Source organism: Dermacentor andersoni, chromosome 1 (genome assembly GCF_023375885.2).
Source record: "Dermacentor andersoni chromosome 1, qqDerAnde1_hic_scaffold, whole genome shotgun sequence".
Lineage (NCBI taxonomy): Eukaryota > Metazoa > Arthropoda > Arachnida > Ixodida > Ixodidae > Dermacentor > Dermacentor andersoni.
Window position 1 is genome coordinate 290,634,553 of NC_092814.1, and position 5,898 is coordinate 290,640,450.

Sequence of the window (5,898 nt, forward strand, 5' to 3'; positions counted from 1 at the left end):
GACACTACAACCTTCGACGACGCTACGTGGAGTACCAGCACGGTGACCGTGTTTGAGTTTGGACCACAGTACGCGAACGAACACTGAGCGAGAAGCTTTTACGCCGCTATTTCGGAGCCTGCGAGATCATCCGACGCATTGGCGCACTCGACTATGGTCGGATGGTCGTGCCAGACGGCATTTCACTATCACAGCCGCGCCGCTCACGACCTGAAATAGTCCATGTTGTGCGACTTAACCCATTCTACCAGTGCTAACGAACTTTGGGACTTTGCATAGCTGCACTTCGGACTTTCTATCTTTTCTTCTTTTGAGGGGGGGGGGGGGGGACGGCTTTGTTACGTTGCTACTTTTGTTTATTAATTGTCTTTTTGGTTTGTGCTCTCCTGTTATATTTGTAACGTTGGGACGACGCTTTTTGCGGGTGAGCGCTTTTCACCGTCTAACGAATGTTATCGCTCAGCGCGGGACGCGCTCGTATGTATCAGAAGTTTCTGGAATGTTATCGATGGTTCTGTGGTCACCGAAGCTTGTGTAATCTGATTGCATGTGTGACGCGAACTGTGTGGGACTTTCTGGAAGACACGCAGGCACCACCGATTTCTGTGGAACCTTCGATGACTCGTGTATAAAAGCCGAAGCGCTAGACCGGCAGATATGATTTTCGATTGTCGCCGACTTTATTCGCCGCTGTCGTTATTCCTTGCGTGTAGCCTGTTTTTGAGGGCACAAGTTCGCCCAACAAAACGCTCGTTTCGTTACTCACCCCCGTATTCTTAAACACGCCTTCACTTGAAGCTTCTCCTCGACTCAGCCAAGTCGAGGCGACGGGGCTTCCTTCACTCAAGGCGCCGTTGCGTTTCATGAACACTACTTCACCTTTCCTCCGCCAAGGAACGCCTTGAAATGCGCCCTCGACTCAAGTGAAGTGTATCGACCGAGAAAAGCGTCTGATATCGAAACTATTCTTCAATGTGCTTAATAAAAGTCCCACTATTTAAGACAAATGTGTGTTTCAGTTCATTCGTCTTCCTAATCAAACAACTACACGGCGCAATGCACAACTTTAGCTCGGCAACGCTGCCACTATGAGTGTTCGACTGATAGAGCAAGCGGGAGCTGTGTTTGAGGTCTGGCAACAATCGCATCCCAACAGCTGAGAGCATGGCGCATGGCTGAGAACCAGGATAATTTGCGCCGGTATTTGCCCGCTGCTCTTTGTTTCCTAGCGTTTCATTGGTGACTGACGCTGCGGTTGTTAATCGCGGTTATGATGGGTGCTTTTGTCCTTGTGCGTATGGTGACCGAGCCTGAATGACTTCTGAGGCCACAGATGGAACGGACGATGGGCAGCTTTGTTTACCTTCAAGACCGAGTGGTGCTGTGGGTTTGCTGAAAGCAACAGCAGGACAGAAAATATGGGTGAGTAAGCCATTTTTTCATGGAAGCACAGTATGTCAATGCGGTTTTCTTGAGGTTGCCGCTGCGCTGTCGATAAGCCGTTTCCGATGTACACAAGCATGATTGACTCCAGTTGCTCATGCTGCGGGCATTAATTAGTACCTGAAACATATTCGAGGCAGCATAAGCTTGTGCAAAACATATATTTTTTTTGCTAATGGGAATTTGTGGAAGATTCGGCACGACAATCTGTTGTTGGTTTCGCTTTTTTAAACGAAAATGTAGAAGGTACGGATCGGCGCCTGCATCCAACGATCATTACAGTATTGCGTATGAAATCTTTCGGTAGAGGAGAAGCAGTTATAGTATACATGTCGCAGAATACGTATATGGTTGAGTGCGTAGCTCCGGCTGGTTGAACAAAAAGAACAAGCGTCTTTTGAGTCCTGTACTTTGTTTTAGAAGCCGTGGTGGTCAGTCGGCTTGCTCAAGTTGTAGCACATATGGTGAACAAACCAGCACTGGTGCCTGCATTTCCTGTGCTTCCTCACCTCACATATACGCTACGCAATGTTTAATCTTCCGAAAATTCACTTGTCAATACTTCATCATCGCCATTTGTTTTTTCGTCTTAACTTTTTCAGTGTGCTTTGTAGCAGCTGATGCACGTTCCATAAACTGTGCTTTCAAATGCCGACATATTTTTAGTTGTGCTACGTCTTTTCATTTCCGTTGCTTAGGTATACTGAATTTACTAAGCGCGCGAGCGCCCTGTCTACATAAAAGTTTTGGCATTCTGGTGCAGGATGTGGGCCTTGGAAGGACCAGCTGATGAAAAAATCAACGCCTGTGCTGCACAGTAAGGCTTCTGGCAGACCTGAAAGCATCGATAGATATGGTGCCTGCCTGTTGGAATTGCACCAGCTCGCTTCCCTGAAAGAAGCTAGGTGCTGAAGAAGTACTTGACTAACCTACCCGGTAATTAGTCTTTGCATATTTTCATAAACGTTGTAAAAATATTCATGTTACGTGTACCCACATTCACAAAATGCCGAAATGGACACCGTGTTATTTAGAACCACAAACATGAAACAGCCATGTCATAATGAAATCAAATTAGTTTTTTATTCCCCTTCAGCTGTCATATAATTTTTGTTTTAAATAGCATGAATATGCTGGGCGAAGTCATCAGTTGCCCGTGGTGCGTTGCAGCTGCGACAGGATTTTTTGCTGTCCACAATTTGTGAAGCAATACTTTCGTAGCATTTGTAGCCAGCACTTCAGTATTTTGTGGCATGCTGAAGCTGCTTTAGCATGAGCAAGTGTAGATTAAAAATATGCCATAGTTTTGATGGTTGATCTCAGCTTTTCTGAAATAACGGTAGTAATGCGCTCTATACTCTATTTTTCAGCATTGTCATTGTGACAGTCTGCATCACCATTCGGCCTATTTTGGGATCCCACAAGACACGCTGCTACCCTGGGTGTTGTACCTCGGTCAATTGCTGAAGTTCTGCAAGCCCCATTGAAGCCAACAGTCATCCGCATCCAATGGAAGAAACTCATTGTTCGGGCCGTCATAATTTATCTTAGGCTGAAACTAGAAGCAGGGTAGAAACAGCATATATTCTACAAGAATTTACCACTGCATGCCGTCGGGTGGCTACACCCGACAGGCTACTGTCTTGAACAGAGAAGGTGTTTTATTCTAGAATATATTTGTCAGCAGTACTACTCCTTCTGTTTATATCCTTGGAAACAAACAAGCGAAGGCACCAAGGACAACATAGGAGAAATTACTTGTACTTACTAATTGAATAAAAGAAATTACAAATTAATGGCAATGAAAGTGGATGAGAAAACAACTTGCCATAGGCATGCGATGCTCTAACCAATTGAGCTACCACGGCGCCGTTTTCCCATCCACTTTCTTGTGTATTTATATTTTACTACTAGAACGAACTACTACTACTACTAGAACTAGATCATTCCCCACCTGTGGCAAGTTGTTTCTTCATCCACTTTCATTGCTATTAATTTATAATTTCTTTCATTCAATTAGTAAGTACAAGTAATCTTCCCTATGTTGTATTTGGTGACTTTGCTTGTTGGCTTCTCATGATATGATTATTAAAAATCGCGCCCCTCGGTTAACCCCCTTTCTTACTTCTCCTTCATTACTGCTTCTGTTTGTAGGATAAGAGTTCACGCTGTATTGCATACTATCAAAGAACAAAAAGGCGAGAATAATGTTAATTTATTGTTTTAGAAAAAAATTGGCACTTCAATTGACCAGAAATTATTAAGAGGTACATACTGTCTTAATATGTATGACTGAAGAAAGGACATCTAGATGAAAAATACAATGACTTCAGCTACAACGTGTCTATGAAGGCAAATTCATGCAGTCAAACTGCTTTTAGTGGTGATGTTTGAGCTGGTAGGATATCAGAAAAGTGATAGATGTCTTAAGCAGAACATTTCGACGGCTATTATAGTGCAGCAGGACATTAACTGGACCTCTCTTCCACTTGCACACCAATGCATACGCAGCACACACAGCACAGTTGGAAAGGCAGTTGCTCTTCGTGCGTTTGTTGGCAACCTGGTTCCTGCATAAGAGAAGGGGTTGGTAATAAACATACAATGACGTTAAAAAAGGTCCATGAACACTAGCTTAAGTACTGTATTCGTTGTCTTTAGTTTACATTTCGTAATAATACATTCGTTTAAGAATTTTGTGTTCTAGAGCGCGATATTTTTTTACAATAATTAGCTCATATTGTTTTTATTTATTTTTATTTGCAAAAAAAAAAACATTTTTTGGCTGGTCCCGACATACAGCGATCTAACACTTAACACTTAAATAATGAACCCTATAGAGAGCTGGGATATTCGCAAGGAAGGTGTACGAGATATATCTGCTACCACTTGCTAGCACTGTCTGTATTAGGAGCTGTCCCTACATTACTACACCTTCATTTATCGGAATAAAAAAATTGTGTGATGTACAACAACTCCACTCTGTTGTATTGTTATTCTGTCTTTTTTATTCGAACAAAATATTACATTAACCTGTGTGTACGTGCAGGTATAATTCTGAATGCCATTTCATGGTCGGTGACTTCCTCGTTGAGCTCGGATCTTCATAGGGATGACAAGCTAATTAAAGTGAATGGTTTGAAGCAAGGATTACTAATTATTGCTTATGACTTTAAATTGCACCAACCGCACACGGTCAGCGCGAAATTACAGTACATTTCTTATTTTCCTTAGCGCAACTAGCCGCATCAAATTAAAGAAAATTGCAAAAATTAAAGTGAACTCACCTGCTCGTTTACAGAGATGCTCGCTTTGCTGCGGTGTGCTTCGCCGTCCTTGGATTAGCGTAGGCAGTGATGATCTGCCCGAGTACAAACAGCGCCGACGCCCCGGGGCGACTTACGGCGCTCGCGCAAGCAACACAAGCACACAGGCAATACACGCACTAATAACGGGAATCTTCGTAGCTGTTTTCTTTTTACAAGTTCGAAGTCCGCCGCAGTTATGTATCGCGCCGTGCTTGAACTGATGCGGCTTTCTACGATGAATCGCGAGAAACACATGAATGCACTGACGCTGATAGTAGTTTCGGAGCGCTGGCACGAAGAATACCCGTGTGCAGGTCATCAGTTGGCTCATGCACGGAGTAAGACGACAGTCACTGCACTAGCTCGCAGTCTTCTTGACAGGACGACCGATCTGTCTCGGCGCCGCAGTGAAACGATTTCGTTGCCGATGCGCTCCAGACGACGGCACCAGTTCCTAAAACGTAGCCCTTGAGAATGCGCAGAACGGTTAACCCAAGAAAAGCTACGGAGGCAACTGGCGTCCATCGGAAAAAGCTGACGAGGCGAGCGACAGATCGCAAGGCAGCCATGTTTACGCGCTAACTTCACTCGAGGAGCGATTCAAGGTAGCTGCGAGGCTACCTTGAGATTCTGGAGTAAAGCGCTCGAGCTTTCCTTCACTCAAGGCGCGTTTCAAGTGGAGGGCGATTTGTGAAATGAAAAACCGCCCTCAAGGAGCATTTCGAGTGGAGGGTCAAGTCGAGGTGCGTTTGTGAATACGGGGGTACGTTTTGCCATAAAGGATTGAACAAGAGCAGGCGCTCCCATAGAGCCCAGCGGCCGAATTGACTGCAGCGCACCAAGTCGCCGGCGTTAATACTGTTACGTTTCGCGCCAGGCGTGCCGAAAGGATCAGACAAGTTCCGGGTGAACGACGTTTATTAACCCATGCCTGTGGGTTGAGGCTCGGCAAGAAAGAGAGAGAGGCCGCTAGCAAGGGGCACTCTGCTTTTAACACTTAGTGGCGCATGCGCACTTCGCCGAGTGCTCTTATCAAGATGAGCGCCAGCCGACACAACACCACCTCCCCTTTTAATGGAGCACACAGTCATTCAGAGTCGAGCTTAGAATCTATCCGGTGGGCGACGATTTCGCATGGGGTAGCGTC

At 45.0% G+C, this 5,898-nt stretch overlaps 1 long non-coding RNA gene across 1 annotated transcript; it reads left to right on the plus strand.

Annotated features, from left to right (window-relative positions):
• The first annotated feature begins 1,062 nt into the window (after positions 1-1,062).
• Positions 1,063-4,418, plus strand: LOC129381093 (uncharacterized). The gene is made up of 3 exons (XR_008609324.2): positions 1,063-1,422; positions 2,207-2,379; positions 2,814-4,418. It is a non-coding gene; the product is annotated as an uncharacterized lncRNA (long non-coding RNA).
• Positions 4,419-5,898: the final 1,480 nt, after the last annotated feature.